General features: G+C 35.8%; 1 protein-coding gene and 1 pseudogene across 1 annotated transcript in view; both read left to right on the top strand.

Moving 5' to 3' along the window:
* The window catches only part of DPYD (dihydropyrimidine dehydrogenase), an 852,446-nt gene that overhangs the window by 175,328 nt on the left and 656,579 nt on the right, over positions 1-20,539 (top strand). The window lies entirely within an intron of this gene.
* On the top strand, positions 16,983-17,836 carry LOC123598291 (annotated as a pseudogene).

Below are 20,539 nucleotides of genomic sequence, written 5' to 3'. Positions count from 1 at the left end.
TAGTATGGGCATTTTAACAATATTAATTCTTCTAATCCATGAGCATGGAATAGCTTTCCATTTGTTTGGGTTGTCTTCAGTTTGTTTTATTGGTGTTTCATACTTTTCAGAGTAGAGATCTTTCACCCTCCTGGTTCAGTTTATTCCTAGGTATTTTATTCTTTTTCGTGCACAAATGGGATTGTTTTCATAATTTCTCGTTCTGCTACTTCATTATTAGTGTATAGAAACTACCAATTTCTGGGTATTAATTTTGTATCCTGCAACTTTATTGAATTCATTTAATACTTCTGGCAGGTTTTTTATGGAGTCATTAGGGTTATTTACGTATAATATCATGTTGTTTGCAAATAGTGACAGTTTAACTTATTTTTTACCAATATGGATTCCTCTTCTTTTCTTTTTTTTTTTTTTTTTTTTTGGTCTGGTTGCAATGCCTCGGACTTCCAGTATTATGTTGAATAAAAGTGGTGACAGTGGACATCCCTGTCTTATCCTAATCTTAGAGGAAAAGCTATGTTTTTCATCATTGAATATGACGTTAGCTGTGGTTTTTCATATATGGCCCTTATGTTGAGGTATATTTTCTTTAAACCCAGTTTGTTGAGAGTTGTTATCATGAACAAACGTTAAATTCTGTCAAATGCTTTTTCTGTATCTATTTAGATGGCCATATGATTTTCATCCTTTGTTTTGTTGATATGTTGTATCATGTTGATTTGCAAATATTGGACCATCCTTGCATCCCTGGAATAAATCCGACTTGATCATGGTAAATGATCCTTTTACTGTATTGTTGAATGTGATTTGCTAGTATTTTGTTGAGGGTTTTTGAGTCTATGTTCATAAGGATATTGACCTATAGCTTTCTTTTTTCAGTGTGTGTCTTGTTTTGGTATCAGGGTAATGCTGGCCTAGTACAATGTTTCTGGAATCTTTTTTCCCTCTTATATTTTTTGGAGTAGTTTTCTTTAAAAGTTTGTAAAATCACCTGTGAGTCCATCTGGTCCTACAGTGTTAGTTTTTGGTAGTTTTATATTACAGATTCAATTTTTTACCTGTAATCAGTCTGTTAAGATTTTCTGTTTCTTCCTGATTCAGTTTTGGAAGATTGTATGTTTTTAGAAATGTATTTATTTCCTCTAGGTTGCTCAATTTTGTGGCATATATTTTTTAGTAATACTCTCTTACAATCCTTTGTACTTCTGTGGTGTTGTTACTTCCTTTTTGTTTCTGAGTTTATTTATTTTATTCATTGAGTTTTTCATGATGAATCTGGCTCAGAGTTTATCAATTTTGTTTATCTTTGCAAAGAATCAGCTCTTGGTTTCATGTGATGCTAGATTTTTTATACATCTAAGTGTAAAATATATACCCTATGCATGTAAGATTTTATTTTCCCTTTCTCTATTCTCTAATTTTCTCATCTTTGTTTTTCTCTTCCTTCTTTCTGTACTCTTCTTTCTTGGTTCACTGTTACTTTTTATTTTATATTCACCTTTTTTTCTTTTTTATTATTCTGTTCTTTTTGTTTCTTTTTTTTCTTATCAGTTGTATGACCTCTTCCTTCCAGTTTCCTATTCTCCTTCCTCCCCGCTTTTCTCATGCTTTCCACCTTACCTGAAAAGATTGTCAGCAGTGTTCTCCTTATATTTTTTAACATAATGATTATATCTTACTTTGTGTTCATTTTAAATTGATGAAATATGTAATAGGTATTAGTACAATTATAAACTGACTGGAAAAAAGTAAAATTGTTGAGGATGTTTTCACACATGAAAAATGCATGCTAATTAAGCTGGTATGAATCTTTATTTCCAGGAAAAAATAAGATTCATAATAGATATTTGGATGAATATTGAGAATCTTAATATGCTATTTGGATTTGAAAGTTCTCGGGGCGCCTGGGTGGCGCAGTCGGTTAAGCGTCCGACTTCAGCCAGGTCACGATCTCGCAGTCCGTGAGTTCGAGCCCCGCGTCAGGCTCTGGGCTGATGGCTCAGAGCCTGGAGCCTGTCTCCGATTCTGTGTCTCCCTCTCTCTCTGCCCCTCCCCCGTTCATGATCTGTCTCTCTCTGTCCCAAAAATAAATAAACGTTGAAAAAAAAATTAAAAAAAAAAAAGTTCTCATTCCAAGTTCCCTGGAATAAATAAAAGTAACCAAATTAATAAATCATAATAAAATATGCACTTCCTACTACTATGCAAAACCTTAATAGGCAGGATTATTCAAGTCTGTTCAGCAAATCTGAGCTCTTACTCTATGTGAGAAACTAGGCTAGGGAAAGGAATATGTTATTGGATATCATGGCAAAGTGCCTTCCTCTTTCTTCTTTTGATTGAGTTCAGAGAAGGGATAAGTTAGCTCTGAATAAAGTAATGAAGAATACCAGTGGAAGAAGTAGATTGGATGTGTTTTTGCCAGAAAGAAGAAACCTGGAGGGAATGATGGAAGAACAAAAGAGGAAAATAAATATAGATATTCTTTGAGAAGTCCAAATTACATAGCATGAAGAAGCAATGGTTGCATTTAGGGGCAGTGAGTAGAAGATAAATTAGACTGTTTGTTCACCTAACATTCATTAACCCTCTACTACTAGTTGGGCACTGTGCTGGATATAGAGTGATATAGAAATGAAGAAAAGTGAGCACTTCTCTGAAAGGATTTTACAGACTAGTAGGAGAGACAGTTGTGCAAATAAACTAATCTAACCAAATATAGAAACAGACAAAGGTAAGGCACAATGAAAGAACTGGCCTTTTCTTTCTTGGTTAGGAAAGTTAGAGAATGACCATTTTGCTGGGAGTTGTTAACGTAGATGAGGAAATAACATTTTGAGCACTTACTCTATTACAAGACACTCTGCTAGACTCTGGATATCTGATGTCCTTTAGTCCTTACATAACTCTTTTCATTCTTACAGATTAGGAAAGTGAAGCTCATAGTAGTTGTGACTTGTCACATAGTAAGTAGAAGAGACAGGATTTGAATCCAGATCCATTTGATCTTTAAGATAGTACTATTGCTGTTATTATATTTCAGGAGTCTGTGCTTGATTTGACAGTTATTAAAAGATAGTATGACAGTCATGCTTAAAACAAATGGGGATATACACTCATTTTGAAAAGGGGTAATACTCTGGGGAATAAATAATAACGAGGCTCTCTATTAGGTAGATTGGAAGGAAAGGTTGTAGATAGGTATAAATACGGAGAAAGAATCTGAGGAGAGACAATTCAGAGAAAAAAATAAAGAAGTTTTGTTTTGAACCTATGATATTGAAAATATGGAAACTAATGAAGTCAGAGAAGAGCTAGGGAAGAATGGATTTCTCCATTCCTTCTATTACTTATTTGTTCATAACCTCATCATTCCTTGGCAGGAATATGAAAATAACTTGTTGTTCATTCTTTATACTGCCACTGGATTTGAGTTTCTAAAGAATCACCTGGATAGTAACCTTGGATGACACACCATTATCCATTATACAATGATGTGTAAAGTCCTTATCCCAGAACATAAATGTTAGTCTCTGTCACTCTGTGCTGCATTTTATATGAATTCCCAGTGCTGTGTTATAATTTACTAAATTTCTTTTGAGTACATCCTGTCTAGAATCTACGCCATCAATGATATTTTCATTTCAAAGACAAAATTTTATATTTCCAAAATTTCTATTTGGTTCTTTTATTATCCTCTCATTTTTCTTTTATTTTTACTTCTATTTGATTCATACATTTTTATTTTCTTTTTAAGTGATGGTATCCACTCTTTTTTTATTATTTCATTTTATTTTATTTTATTTTATTTTATTTTATTTTATTTTATTTTATCTCATTATAAGTTTATAAACATAGTAGCCTTAAGGAAGTTTTTCAGATTGTTGTTTTCACTTTGTAATAAATTCAGTTCTAATTACTAGAGGTCTTAATGTGACTTTTTCTTTTGTTTTTAGAAATTTTATGTATTTGTGCATCTTGAGTGATTGTTGTGTTCATTTGCTTTTCTCTTGATGACCTCTCCCTGTCTCATCTAGCAACTCCATGGTTGCCTCAATATAGATCTCAATGTGCTTGATCTAGAATAATGTCTTAGATCAGTGGATCTTGGAGTAATCTCATAGTAATGTTGTGTTGATGTATCTGTAGGAATCACCATGAGGGATGGCTTGACCCATGTCTTAGATTCAAATATGTATTGTCTTCCTCTTGATTCTCTTTGTCATAGAGCTTTATATAAGTCTTTATAAGTTAGCACATTAATGTTTTTCTAGCCCCTTCCATGTGAAATGTAGTGCCATCCATCCAGCCCATGATTTTAAGCAGGGAGTCTTATTCCAGCCCCCTATTTAAGGTGGGACACTTGGTCTCAATTACACCAAAATAGTTCATTCTAGACTATGTATGCTTTCTTTGGAACCTGGAGACCATCAGGCCTGTTGCTTCAGTTCTGCTTGCTACTGTGTTTTTATTTCTTTTCTTATCCATTGAGCTATCTCAGTTATGTGTGTGTGTGTGTGTGTGTGTGTGTGTGTGTGTGTGTGTAATATGGGTGTGTGTATGTGTGTGTGTGTATGTAATATGGCTATATGTTTTAAAAATGAAGATGAGCTTCCAATCAAAATTTTACAATATCATTTTATTAAAAATTCTTAAAGGAGTAGTTAAAGTTACTTTTAATTCAGACTAGATTTCCATGCCTCCCCCCCACCCCACTTTTCTTCAAGCTACTGTCTGTCAGGTACCTGTTACTCTAACTCTTCTGAAGACTTGAGATATTCCGTGAATATATCTGAATACATCATGTAATTTTTTTTTTCTTTTTCTTCTTGGGAGAGAGAGAGAGAGAGAGAGAATAGGGGAAAGGGGCAGGGGGGAGGGAGGCAAGGGAAAGAGAATCTTAAGCAGGCTCCACGCTCAGTCTGGACCCCAATGTGGGGCTTGATCTCATGACCCTAGGATCATGACCTGAGACGAAATCAAGAGTTGGACACTCAACCACCTGAGCCACCCAAGTGCCCCACATCATGTACTTTTTTGTTCCATGCCTTTGGTTCCATGCCTTCCACCTGAATACATACTTGCATTCTGTCAAAGTCATTATTCTTTTTTTTTTTAATTTTTTTTAACGTTTATTTATTTTTGAGACAGAGAGAGACAGAGCATGAACGGGGGAGGGGCAGAGAGAGAGGGAGACACAGAATTGGAAGCTGGCTCCAGGCTCTGAGCCATCAGCCCAGAGCCCGACGCGGGGCTCGAACTCACGGACCGCGAGATCATGACCTGAGCTGAAGTCAGACGCTTAACCGACTGAGCCACCCAGGTGCCCCCAAAGTCATTATTCTTTAAGACCCAATTCAAAAGCCATTTTTCATGAAATACTTAATTACCTTGATTCTCCCCAATATGAAGTTATTCCTTCCTTTATGCTTGTGAAGCATTTTGTACATTTTTTATCATATTGTATACACCCATTGGTTGGGTGTTTAAATATCTGATGCCCAACAATATGGTAATTGTGTGAAATTATAGGTCACATTCTGTTCATCTATGAAACCTTGGTGTTTAGTATGGTTTTTGTCACATGGTAGTTACTTAGAAAATCCCTGATAAATAAACACATTGTTACTACTGAAACAAATGAATTAGTCATTTCTTTAAAAAAAAATTTTTAATGTACAGAAATCACTTGCATTCTTATACACTAATAATGAAGCAACAGAAAGACAAATAAAGAAACTGATCCCATTCATAATTGCACCAAGAAGCATAAAATACCTAGGAATAAATCTTACCAAAAATGTAAAAGATCTGTATGCTGAAAACTATAAAAAGCTTATGAAGGAAATTGAAGAAGATATAAAGAAATGGAAAAAAATTCCGTGCTCATGGATTGGAAGAATAAATATTGTTAAAACGTCAATACTACCCAAAGCTATCTACACATTAAATGCAATCCCAATCAAAATTGCACCAGCATTTTTCTCGAAGCTAGAACAAGCAATCCTAAAATTCATATGGAACCACAAAAGGCCCCGAATAGCCAAAGTAATTTTAAAGAAGAAGACCAAAGTGGGAGGCGTCACAATCCCAGACTTTAGACTCTACTACAAAGCTGTAATCATCAACACAGTATGGTATTGGCACAAAAACAGACACATAGACCAATGGAATAGAATAGAAACCCCAGAACTAGACCCACAAAAGTATGGCCAACTAATCTTTGACAAAGCAGCAAAGAATATCCAATGGATAAAAGACAGTCTCTTTAACAAATGGTGCTGGGAGAACTGGACAGCAACATGCAGAAGGTTGAAACTAGACCACTTTCTTACACCATTCACAAAAACAAACTCCAAATGGATAAAGGACCTGAATGTGAGACAGGAAACCCTCAAAACCCTAGAGGAGAAAGCAGGAAAAAACCTCTTTGACCTCAGCTGCAGCAATTCATTACTTAACACATCCCCAAAGGCAAGGGAATTAAAAGCAAAAATGAACTATTGGGACCTCATGAAGATAAAAACCTTCCGCACTACAAAGGAAACAATCAACAAAACTAAAAGGCAACTGCAAAGGAAACAATCAACAAAACTAAAAGGCAACTGATGGAATGGGAAAAGATATTTGCAAATGACATATCGGACAAAGGGCTAGTATCCAAAATCTATAAAGAGCTCACCAAACTCCACACCCGAACAACTAATAATCCATTGAAGAAATGGGCAGAAAACATGAATAGACACTTCTCTAAAGAAGACATCCAGATGGCCAACAGGCACATGAAAAGATGCTCAACGTCACTCCTCATCAGGGAAATACAAATCAAAACCACACTCAGATATCAACTCATGCCAGTCCAAGTGGCTAAAATGAACAAATCAGGAGACTATAAATGCTGGCGAGGATGTGGAGAAACAGGAACCCTCTTGCACTACTGGTGGGAATGCAAACTGGTGCAGCCACTCTGGAAAACAGTGTGGAGGTTCCTCAAAAAATTAAAAATAGACCTACCCTATGACCCAGCAATAGCACTGCTAGGAATTTACCCAAGGGATACAGGAGTACTGATGCATAGGGGCACTTGTACCCCAATGTTTATAGCAGCACTGTCAACAATAGGCAAATTATGGAAAGAGCCTAAATGTCCATCAACTGACAAATGGATAAAGAAATTGTGGTTTATATACACAATGGAATGCTACGTGGCAATGAGAAAGAATGAAATATGGCCTTTTGTAGCAATGTGGATGGAACTGGAGAGTGTTACGCTATGTGAAATGTCATACAGAGAAAGACAGATACCATATGTTTTCACTCTTATGTGGATCCTGAGAAACTTAACATGGGGGAGAGGGAAAAAAAGAGGTTAGAGAGGGAGAGAGCCAAAGCATAAGAGACTCTTAAAAACTGAGAACAAACTGAGGGTTGATGGGGGGTGGGAGGGAGGGGAGGAAGGGTGATGGGTATTGAGGAGGGCACCTGTTGGGATGAGCACTGGTTGTTGTATGGAAACCAATTTGACAATAAATTTCATATTAAATTTTTTTAACGTTTATTCATTTTTGAAAGAGAATGCGAGCAGGGGAGGGGCAGAGAATGAGAGAGACGCAGAATCTGAAGCAGGCTCCAGGCTCTGAGCTGTCAACACAGAGGCCAGCACAGGGCTCGAACTCACGAGCCGTGAGATCATGACCTGAGCTGAAGTTGGACGCTTAACTGAGCCACCCAGGTGCCCCAGTCATTTCTTTTCTTAGTATCATCTCAGTTTAGCATTGTGAGCTTACCACCAATATATATATGTAAAAGATTGTGGAAGGTGGCAAGACAGTATAAAATTTTGTGTCTTACAAGTATTAATCTAAAACAGAACATTTTTAAAAATCAGTATGTAGTGGTTTCTACATAGTATTAAAAACATAATTCATTACTTATCTTCTAAAAATACCAAGGTTAGTTTGGATAAATGCAAATTTCTACTCTGACATTTCTTGATGGCTAGAGGGAAAGAAAATATCAGACAGTTATAAGGTTAAGAAGAAGCCATATGGATAAATTTGTTAGATTACTTAAGAGTTAGTAAGTATAACATTAGAAGCCAAATGGGCATTGAAGATTCAAAAGCCAGGATTGTAGCAATTTTAAGAAGCATACACTAGAAACATGGAGAGGCAGGACAAGGAATAAAAAATCTTACCTAATGAGTAGTCAGCATATACTTTGGAATTTTAGGTCCTTAGGAAAGGTTTGTGTCTGTGGGATTTAGTAATGCTGTTTTATAGGTAGGGTAGTAAGTAAACATAACATAATCCATAAGACTTAGCTCCAGGGAGGCATGCTCTACATTTGTGGGGTAGGTATGGACACTAGCAGACAGAATATACAAGTGAATAAGTGTGTTTTGAATAGCTACTTGTGTTTCAACACTTTATGTATTTCTAATGATTCTAAAATAAGTATTATCTCATTTCTCAAATGGAAAATGTTAGACAAAGAAAGATTAGATGGCTTATCCAATCCCCATAACCTCCTAGTGGCAGTGACAGGATATAAATCCCTATTTTCTGGCCCCACTCAGTATTCTTTTGATTATTTTGTAGTACACTTTCTAGAAAAGAAGCTTGATGTTTCCTTTGCTGGGTGCTAAAATGGCATGATGTAGATAGAAATATCTAATATAGGTAGAGGAGATCAGTTCCTTATACCTAAAAATGGAATTAAATAGCTTTTTTAAGGACTTAATCCAAAATTAAGTCAGACTGCCAAGAAATACAGAGTGGAGAAAAGTGATCCTCATCACTTAATGTAGCTGAACATTTTGGACCTGAACACAGTTGTCAGATACTTTACCATTTTTATTGCTGTGGATTGGGTTTTTTTTTTTTTTTTCAAATTCTTCATTTTCCTTTTAAAGTAACAATTTCCACACCGCTAATGAAATTTTAGGAGAGGTATCACTGTAAGTTTCAAACTATGTTCCGTTTGTTGAAATAATTTTTCTCATTCAAAAGAAAATGTTCAGAGTTTAAAATTTTGGTGATTCTTCTTTAAAAAAATTTTTAATGTTTATTCATTTTTGAGAGACGGAGAGAGAGAGAGACAGAGCACCAGGAGGGAAGGAGCAGAGAGAGAGGGAGACACAGAATCTGAAGCAGGCTCTAGGCTCTGACCTGTCTGCACAGAACCCAAAGCCATGGGCTTTAGCCCACAAGCCGTGAGATCATGACTTGAGCTAAAGTCGAATGCTTAACCAACTGAGCCACCCAGGTGCCCCCAAATTTTGGTGATTCTTTATCGAACTTCCCCCCAACTGAAAACTGAATGTGGTCCTTGTTATTGTTTTTTGAAAGATTTTTGCTGTCATAATATCTTAACATTTGAAGAACATATGAAGAGAACATCAGATCATGGTCTTTTTGTACTAGAAGTCACCTTATTGCATACCCATTCCTGAAAGATAAGAAAACTGAGACTAAATCAGGTTAATGCTTTGATCAGAGTTGTATAATTTGTCAGTAACAGAATAGGACCCAGAAAGCACCCTTTGCTCAGTGCTTTTTCAATGTAGAAAGGCAGTTATGAATTAGATTCTTGAATGTGTTTTCCTCTGAGAGTTTATTTTTAAGTATATTTGCTTCATGACTGAATCACTGTGTGATGGGAGATGTCTATAAATGATATAATCAGGGGCAGGTGTTCCTTTTACTTGGACAGTGTGCATTATGGGAATTTAGTAGTGCAGACAAAAAAATGTTGAGGTCCAAACTTCCTTCATTTGATAAGGGTATGTGGAAAATGATGATCATTTTTCCCCCTAAAGAGATTACAGAATTTATATCCCTTTGGAATCCATAGTGAAACTTTGAAAATACTACAAATATTTCTTTTGGAAGCAGATGTATGTAATATGCTTGTTTTTCAAATTAGCTGATCATAAATACTTTATATACTGTATTTAGTACTGAATTATAGCTCTCTAAATTACTTTTAAATATATGAAAAGAGGAAAGTCTTAACAAGGCAAAAATATTTCTGTTTGTAGTAATGGGAAGTAAATTACCTTGTAAAAATTTTAATTTTCCCAAGGTAAGAATAATACAAACCCTCAAAATTCAAGCTTGTGCATAGTCCTCTTTTTATTATTATTATTACTCGTTTATTTATTCAGCTGACATTTGTTGAGCAGCTGGTATGGCTAGCTGCTGGAAGTACTGGACTAAATCAGCAGTCTCTCTGCCCTTGTCAGACACCCTCCCCCTCACTCTCCTGCTCCAGACACCAGGATCTTCCTTCAAACCCTCCAACCTGCTGAGCCTCCTGCCATCTCATAGCATTTGCACATCTGTTTCCTCTTCCTCCTCCTTTTCTCTTCTCAATCTAGTTGATTTCTACTCATCCTCGAGATGGCAGGAAGAACTTCCAGGATCCCTTAATCCCATTGCTTTATGCTATCACAGTTCATCTTTGTTTGCAGAGAAATATTTGTTTGCTTGTTTGTTTGTTTAACTCCAAGCTACAGACAGGAAGTATCTGTGTCTGTTTTAGTAGCCATTATTTTCCCATGGCCTTGCACCTAACAGGCACTCAAACAATATTTGTTGAATGAATGAATGTCCTCCTGAGACCTATCAGCTATTTGTGGATGCAGTTAATTAAAAAAAATAATTATATAAAAATGTGAAAAATGTGGGGATATGAAGAAGTAAATTAATAACCTTTAAGAAGTGAGGAGGTAATTGAGGAAGGCTTCTCAAGAGGAAATGATACCTGTGTTATATCCTGGAGGATACCCAGGAATTTGTCAGATGAGGTGTATGAGTGAGGATTATGCATTTTGTATTAAGGGAAAAAGCAAAAACAAAAGCAGGAAAATGGAAAGAATATAATATGTTTAACTAAAAATACTGCTTTTGTATTAGCATTACCAAAATCAATATTGTACTGTCGCCTTATATATAGAACTTTAACACCTCTTCAATAAAAAAAGATTTATGCACCCACTATGCTGGGAGAATAGATTAATATCTGCCTAGCTTGCAAACCAATTTCTTCTCAGTGGGTTTGTTCTGAGAAGTTCACCTTAAAAAAATGGCAAGATGGGAAGAGGTGGGACATTTCACAGCTTGAATGAAAATGTGGTACATAAGAAAAATGTATTCTCCAAACTTATTTTTAAACAAGTTTCTCTTTCTCTTTCTGTATACTTAAAGTTGAAAACTTAGGTGTCTCATCATATGAAATTCATGTATTGGAAGAATATCCATTTTAGGTGTGGGAAATAAAGGAGTCAAAAAGAAGTATACCTCTATCACAGAGTTTCCCTTGACAAAGGGAGATTCATTTGCCTCCCTGACTACTCCCACCATCCTAGGTTCTAATGCGTCTTTTCATTGTTGACAAATTAGGTTTGCCTACACTGACTACCCAAATGTGGAATTGGTTACTGAAGCAGTCTCATCAAAACTGTTATTGATGAAGTAAAGAAGAGATCACTTGGAGAAATGAAATAATGAGTACCAAGTCATTGCTAAGTGTAACTCATCATGCTATGTATCTGTAGACATGCTTGACTCTGTGGTGTGGCTGCTAATTTCATTATAAACCTTATGGATGCACTAGCACTTATATCTTACATATTTTATTCCTCATGATCTCTCCTGGTTATACTTTTTTTTTTTTCAAAATTATACCACTTCACTTCTGTATTCTACAAGCTCCCTTGAATTGGCTTGGAAGATATTTTTCATTTATGTTTTTCATTTATTGAGCAGCTACTATGAGCATGACGTTGTTGGTGCTCTTCATAATTATCTCATTTAATTTTCACAGGAACCACGTGGTAATTATTATTTTACAATTTCACCATAAAACTGTGCTTCCCAGTAGCTACTGAAAAACAGTGCTCATTTATTCCATTGTATTCTCCATTGTTCATAGATAATCATACATACAATTTACAATGATTTACGTTATTGAGCACTTATACGGCAGGCACTAAATGTTTTACATATGTTAATTTTTTTAAATCATCCCTATAATGGTATGATGTCTAGCCTATAATTAGCAAGATATAGGAAGAAGTTGGGGGCACAAAGAATTTAAATAATTGTTCTGGGATCACAAAGCTAATAAGGATAGAGCGGGGTTTAAATCCAGAATCCATCACACTACATTTTCTTTTATGGTGTTTTGTGATAAGTACTTAATGGATTGTATATGGGTAAAAGAAGAGAGATCAGTTAAGAGATGATCTGTTTGCGACTGAGATGAATCCAGAAGTAGTTGGGCAGAGAGCTCTATGCCACTTTCAGTAGATGGTAGTAAATACTTCTAGTCTTTCACATATCTTCAAGTTCTATATTTCTTGGCCTGCCCATAAGAGACACAGACACACGCGCGCACACACACACACACACACACACACACACACACACACACAGTCTGAAGAAAAAAAATCCACTTATTGTATTTTTAGCGTTATATTGGTGTTGAAGCTAGAGGAGTGAACAGATGGGGGTACCTCTAAACTTGGGGCAAGTCTGTGTATCTCCCACCTCTCCATTACCATACCTTCGCATCATGAGAATGTATATTCATGAGTCTGACTTCTTCACTGTGAGCTTGTTGAAGGCAGAGCCCATGTCTTGTTCATATTGGTATCTTTACCATCTACCTAAATACCTAGCAAATAACAATTGCACTGTACGTATTTGTTGATTGAGGAAGTAGGGAAGGAAGGAAAGAACAAAAGAACGAAGGAAATAATATGTTAAGATTCCACAGACCATGAACACATTTAAGTTCTATTACCTTCACTGGAATTCTTCATTCAGCTTTCTTAAATTTAATCGTGCATGTAACATACTATGACAGCATTGTCAGTGTTATAATGAGAAGCATAGTCAATGGAATTTTCCATTTTTACAAAAATATATATTATTTGCCCCTAGCTTTTTTATTTTCCTATTTTTACAGTTTAAATTGTATCAAGCTGTAGGCAGCTAATTTTGATGACTATGTTCAAGGTATTATTTCTGAATTTGTGTCCTTTAGCTTGTAAGCTAATTTTTTTTTAGAATAATTTTTTGTAAGAATGTTCTGATAATGATCAGGCCATTTTCACATTAGTTTCTTTACCAAGCAGTGCCATTGCCTGAAATTTTGGTCCACCTTAAGATATGAATTAAATTGTGAAGATTAAGCATTTATATTCTTATCTGTTTTTCTCCCATATTCATTAATTTCCTGAAAGTTCTGCATATTCTTCATGTGCAATGTCAGCATCAACTCTTAGGCATAAACTCCTAAGGACTGGAATAATGTCTAAGTTATTTCAGAGAGAACCTCATAGGAAGTAATAGTGGTCTGCACAACAACTTTAATGGGGACATTTTGGCCTTTACTTTTTTTTGCTGCAGTATATAATGTTCCAAATGTTGCATAGTGACATAATTATTTTGGGCTTGCTCATGATTATAGATGTCAAATATGTTTTTATTTTATCTATTATGACTTCTATTTGTGATATTATAGAATGTTTCTAATTGCTTTTATTTTGTCTGTCTGGTATTTCTGTTGGAAAGACTGATCTTCCTAATTTCTTGATGGGTAATTTACATATAAGAAAATGCTTTTTAAAGATATCAGGATCTGCAAGTATTATTGCTGAATACTTTGTGAAGTAAATGAGGAGTTTTGTTAGATTGTTTTTTAAGGCAACCATTTATGGAATATATAGCATAATAATGCTATAACATGCATGGCTTTTATCTGTTATATCAGAAAATCTTTCTCAGGTTCTCTGGGGCTACTGGCTATCATTACAAGGAGAACTACTAGAGAAATGAAATGATGATGCCTACAGGCTGGGCTTTGGAGAAAGTCAGACCTGGATAAGAGTCCTGAATCTGGATTTCACAAACTGTGAGGCAAGCTCTGACATTATCATATGCTATTAAGATTTTAGAATGAAATAGAAGAGAAAACTGTCAATCACAGACCCTTAGGGTATTTTTATTAACTTCTTAATTAATGATCACCAGGATCACAGAAATAGGAAATAAAATATTTCAAACCTAAAACAGAGAAGGGAATTGTGTACCTTATTGTCTTTATCTTTAAAGTGAGAATTACAACAGTACCTATCCCGTCAGGTTCTTGTAAAGATATAGTGAGTTAATATTTATATCTGCCTCATTGAGTGAATATGAAGATTAAATGAGATAATACTTTTAAAACATGGCATAGCGCTAGCATATAGTACTAGCTTTAAATAAATATTTACTCAATAAATTAAACAAAATATAAACATTTTCCATTATATGTGTATATTATTTACATAAGTGTGAAGAAAAATTATTAAAAGATATATTTTTTCCAAACATTAACAGCAGTAACTGGAGTTATTACTAAAATTCTGGCTGCCTTTTTTATCCAGTTTCAAATTAATCTATTTCCAAGAAAACCAACAGCAAAGACAAAGGAACACAACCATTTCTCACTGAAAGAGGAAATAGAAGAGACACCAGGAAAGTTAACCAGCTGTTGCATTCCAATGTGATAATTGCTTTGATAAAGGAACCCACAGGGTGCTTTGGGAGATTGGAATGGCAAGAACCAGGGAGCTCCATGAGAAACACCTAAACTGAATTCTGAAGCAGGCTTCAAGTGTGGCTTTTGAGGCAGAGAACATACTGGAATGCTTAGAGGCTGAAAAATGACTTGTGCTCATAGAACCAGAGGGCTCTAGAGTAGGACAAGTGGTATAGCTGGAACTGTAGGAATTAATCAGGTAGGAGCCAAGGCTTAAAGGTCATTTTGTGAAAAATTCTCCTGTAAGCAGGAGAATGTCATGATCTTTAAAAAAAAATTGTGCTGAATACATTCTTCTTTTACTTAGGATAATCAACATAGATTCCAATTAGGAATGAATATTTAAATTTAATTTAAATTAATTGTGAGCAGGCAGGTGTTTACTTTTTGAAAGGGGGAAATGACATCCTTTTTATGGAGGAAAACTTTTAGATAAATTGTGTAGGTTGCACTCATGAAACTGAATAGTTCCAACAGGAAGAAAATCCAGATCTGGCTATTGCTCTCCAAATCTGTTCTTTCAGCACCTGAAATATAGTCGCTGTTGCACTTAGAAAGAAAAAAAAACCTAGACAAATCTCTTTTACATGAAGTAAGTCCAGTTTATTTTTAACCGTCTTCAAGTAAACTTCAGTAAATCCTCCCCTTCACCAGCACAGAACTTAGAACATAGTGGTTTTTTCATAACTTTAAGTTGAATTATTCCTACTGTGCTATAATACCTAGATAGCTAACATGTGGATAAATTTGTTTCTGAATTCTATTATTGGTGAATGATATAGTATTATTTTAAGGCCAAATAGTTTCTTCCACTGTTGTTTTAACTTAATGAGTCCCTTCAGTACTTGTGCTATCACTCACTCACTGTTTATTAGAGGAGACCTAACCCTTTGTTCTGTTAGCTTTTGTGAACCACCAGCTACTCAGAAGTATATTCCATTGTTAAAACTCTTTTTAAAAACTCTTGACTGAATCTTTCAGAAGACATTTGGAGTTTTCAGGGAAAGGAAAAGAGACTATGGCAGCATCATTGGTTAGGTTTTCCTTGGTCAATTCAAATGACCAAAGTAAAAAAATTAAAATTACAGGGGCGCCTGGGTGGCGCAGTCGGTTAAGCGCCCGACTTCAGCCAGGTCACGATCTCGCGGTCCGTGAGTTCGAGCCCCGCGTCAGGCTCTGGGCTGATGGCTCAGAGCCTGGAGCCTGTTTCCGATTCTGTGTCTCCCTCTCTCTCTGCCCCTCGCCCGTTCATGCTCTGTCTCTCTCTGTCCCAAAAATAAATAAACGTTGAAAAAAAAATTAAAAAAAAAAATTAAAATTACATAGGATATTGTGATTTTAGTTGCCAGTGTCAAAGTATGTTAAATTTTAAATTACATGTTACTTGCTCATTACAAAAAAAAAGAACTCAAGCCGTATAACATTGTATAAAGTTAAATCTAAAATACTATCCCACTGCCCTTAAGTAGGTTTACATATTTACAGATATTATTTTTTCATAGTTAATGTGTCACGTAAATCCAGGAATTGTATCATAATAAATAGCCTATTTTATTTGTTGATTAAACTATTTGACTTTTTTTCTATTTTATGTCTTTATTATTAGAAACCAAATAACAGTCTGTTAGTATTACTATTATTGTTATATTATTTCTGAAATTGCCTTCACATAAGTCACAAAATATACAGCTTTTTCAGTTTTGAAACTTACTGATAAGTTGACTTTTAGGGCATCTATGACTAATATATATCACTTTTTTGTTACCTTCAAATAGAGGCTTCATTGACATTAAGTTAAACATACAACAGGTGGTTCAAAATTTGAGAAGATAATTTGCACAGCATATGGATATGCTATAAAAAATTGTGTCTTTTTTCTGAGAAGCCTGGAAAGATCCTCAATATAAATCAAAGAGTTTATGACACTACTGGGGATATAGTCCAGGTGAAATAAGATTATTGAGTAGTAGGAAAGCTATAATAAAAACTGTCAGTACTGTCACCCAGTTCCCTCTAAGGTCTGTAAAGGATCAAAAGTATATTGAGCATCATCTAACAGCTGCCTAGAATGTGAGGGGAACCACAACTGTGATGAGCAACAGTATGCTGGTTTGGAAAAAATACACATAACTTGTAGTTAAGTTGAAAATGGTAGGTAGGATTATAAAATGTATTGTGATTTTTTGATTTTTTGAAAATGGCTACCTGCTAACTAAACATGTAACTGATTTTATTATGGGTATATGTATTCACATGTATATAAACTTATTCAAATTAAAATGGCATATAAATACAGGTATTTTATTAATTATAAATAGTTACCTAGGGAAAGACCATATTTGTACATAGGTAGTATATAGGAAAGTCCTACCCTTCCATGGAGGGTAAGAAGTTCTTTATTGCTACCTTACCATGTGGCAGCAATTGAGAAGAGGAAGGGAGTGCTTTTGGCCTTGGGCTCAGAAGAAGGAAATGTGCAACTGTCTTTTGTCATCCTGAATCCGCTTTCATCAGACACCAGCTGCCTCTACCATGCTGCCTAAGTCCATTCCCAGTGAGGTCAAAGTCATATACCTGAGGTACACTGGTGGGGAAGTCGGTGCCAGGTCTGCCCTTGCCCCGAAGATCTGCTCCATGCTCTGTCTCCAAAAAAGGTTAGATGACATTGCCAAGGCATCTGGTGATTTGGAGGATCTGAGTATTACAGTGAAACTGAACATTTAGAACAGAAAGGACCAGATTGAGGTGGTACCTTCTGCCTCTGCCCTGAATTTCAAAGCCATCGAGGAACCGCCAAGAGACAGAAAGAAGCAGAAACACATTAAGCACAGTGGAAATATCACTTTTGATGATATTGTCAACATTGCCCCACAGATGCAGCACCAGTCTTTAGCCAGTATACTCTCCAGAACCATTAAAGAGATCCTGTGGGGGGCGCCTGGGTGGCGCAGTCGGTTAAGCATCCGACTTCAGCCAGGTCACGATCTCGCGGTCCGTGAGTTCGAGCCCCGCGTCAGGCTCTGGGCTGATGGCTCAGAGCCTGGAGCCTGTTTCCGATTCTGTGTCTCCCTCTCTCTCTGCCCCTCCCCCGTTCATGCTCTGTCTCTCTCTGTCCCAAAAATAAAATAAACGTTGAAACAAAAAAAAAAAAAGAGATCCTGTGGGCTGCAAGGTTGATGGCAGCCACCCTCACGACATCATAGATGATGTCATTAGTGGTGCTGCGGAATGCCCAGCTACTTAAGAACCACAATAGGGGCGCCTGGGTGGCGCAGTCGGTTGAGCGTCCGACTTCAGCCAGGTCACGATCTCGCGGTCCGTGAGTTCGAGCCCCGCGTCAGGCTCTGGGCTGATGGCTCAGAGCCTGGAGCCTGTTTCCGATTCTGTGTCTCCCTCTCTCTCTGCCCCTCCCCTGTTCATGCTCTGTCTCTCTCTGTCCCAAAAATAAATAAACGTTGAAAAAAAAAAAAAAAAAAAAAAAAAAAAAAAAAAGAACCACAATGGAAAATATTTCAATAAAGGATCATTTGACAGCCAAAAAAAAAAAAAAAAACCAGGAAGGGAGAAATATGCCTAACATAGGCATGAAAATATGGAGGTACTAGGAGATGATCTATGGAGCAGGGATAAAGAAAAGCCTCTTTTATCACATAGATTCTCATATTTACAATTTGCATTCCTCAGATAAATGCTTGGCTATAGATCCATAATAAAGATAAGTTACACTTTTAGTAAGGATATAGGCATTTTCAAAAGCACAAACTTCACAGTATATTGTGTAGTCCAACCTGTCATCTTAGAATTTAACTAATTTTTAAGAGGAGATTATTTTTTACCTCATACTATTAGCATGGAGCAACAAACCAAAGCCCTAAGAAAGGATTCAGTATAAATAGCCTCGGATCACTGATGAGATTGACATGTGTTTTAGGGATTTGATTCCTGAAGAAGTGCAGTGAGTAACGAGTTTTCCATAAACATGTATGAGCAACTCCATATGGGCCAACTGCTAGCATAGATACTGAGAACCAAAAATGAATTATAGTCTCTGCCCTGGATGAATCTGTAGTCTTTTTGTTTTATTTTGTCTTGTTTTTGGATTGCATTAGGTAGAAGTTTCTTTTCCCTCATTCCTTTCATTCATTCTCTCACTCCACATTATTGGTACTTAAAATGTATATGATCCATGGTAGCTGCTGTGTGTTTTACAGAGAACAACAAATATGCAGCCAGAACTTGCTTTTGATAGTAAGCTCTGGTATACTCATATCTACACATGGTAAAATCCCACTTGTGCTCCTACTCTAGCATAAGTATCTCTGTCAAAGAAGGCTTCTCTGATTCTCCTGAGATAGAAGTAATTTCTCGTCCTTTTGAAAACTCATAATGAGAAAATGAAGACTTCAAGCATATATTTATGTTTGTCAGATAGCCACTCTGTTTACTGTCTATAAATAGCAGTAAAACATTGTGCTGTGACTCTTAAGCAACTCCTTCCACGTTAGAGAAAGTACCATATAACTTTCAGAGCATTTTAATGATTATAAGAAAGCCTGTTAAGTAACTAAAGAAGTACATATTATTAATGTGAATATATAATTTAAAAATTTATAATAAATTTCTGAAGTACAAATTATTCTCTGCGTTTGCATGTGAGAAAGATGATGCCCAGAGAATTTAAGTCATTTGCCTAAAGTCTTAAAGCCAATAAAGTGAAGTCAGAAATTAAATATGGGCACTCAAGCACCAGAGCCTTCTCTCTTCACCTGTGTGCTATGCTTTCTCAGTGAGTACATTTAAAGGCTTTGGAGAAGCAAGCACATTTGAGCACTTAGTTAACATTACAATTTACACAAGTCTGTGTGTGTGTGTGTGTGTGTGTGTGTGTGTGTGTGTGTGTATACACATATACATATTCAGTCTTATTTTTGCTGGCTGTTTTTAGAATAGCCACATTTTACAAGGAACTCTAACCTAGGTACATGGCTTATCACTATGTTATTACTGCAAGACAGAGAAAGCTCTTTATCTTCTTCTTGAATCTAGCATCTTCCTTAGTCTCCTTAAGTATTCTCAATCCCCACCATCTTTAAGATGGATAAAGAATGGTTTCCTAAGAGAGTGTTGCCAAGAAGACCATCCCTTCAGGACATAAAGCAGAGCTTTTATCAATGATATTCTCTGTTTTTCTTAATTATTAAAGTCTGCCTCTGTAGACTGCAAGTGACTGGGATCAAATTATATTAGAGATTTTAATATCTAGGTGTCTCCTAGGCAGAAAAACATTAAATAAATATTTTTATCTTTGTTTTATATTCATCGACTTTAACTGTTTCTATATTATTGATATACAAAAAACATGAATGTGTAATATTAATTAATAGTTGCAGTAACTTATATTTTATTCCATTTCAACAATTTCAAGAATAGTTGGTAGGTATGATGCTCTACTCTTTAAATAAATTGGTAACAGAGAGAAATTGGAAATGGGGGTGCTCTTCCCGTGCTACTACAACCTTTAGTGATCCCATTGTCCCCAGTAAGTCTTAGCGTAATTATCATCAGTACCATACATTTGGCAAATACATTTTGTTTTCTTTACACATTATGATACTGTTGTTTGGTAATGTTATTTAAATGTTGTCTTATTGTTTAGTATTTCTATTTCTAATATTTTAAAGCCCCAGTAGATTCTGAAAGCCTTGAGGATTGACTCCCCTTCCTTTAGTTAGACTTTTTTCTCTTTTCATACCCACTTGGTTTTATATTCTGTATGTAGCAGTGGTGTGTTTATTTTCTTTCAGCGACTCTTCCTACACTTATTCAGGTACACTGATTCCACCCCATCCTTTTTTTTCCACCTGTGTGCGATACAAAAACTGATTTTCAATTTCCATCTTCTCTTGTAAGAAAGAGAAAAATCTAAGTTTAAACTGCTCTTAAGAGC

This window comes from Leopardus geoffroyi, chromosome C1 (assembly GCF_018350155.1).
Source record: "Leopardus geoffroyi isolate Oge1 chromosome C1, O.geoffroyi_Oge1_pat1.0, whole genome shotgun sequence".
Classification (NCBI taxonomy): domain Eukaryota; kingdom Metazoa; phylum Chordata; class Mammalia; order Carnivora; family Felidae; genus Leopardus; species Leopardus geoffroyi.
The sequence above is the reverse complement of the archived record's forward strand: the minus strand, read 5'-3'. Positions and strand labels throughout refer to the sequence as shown.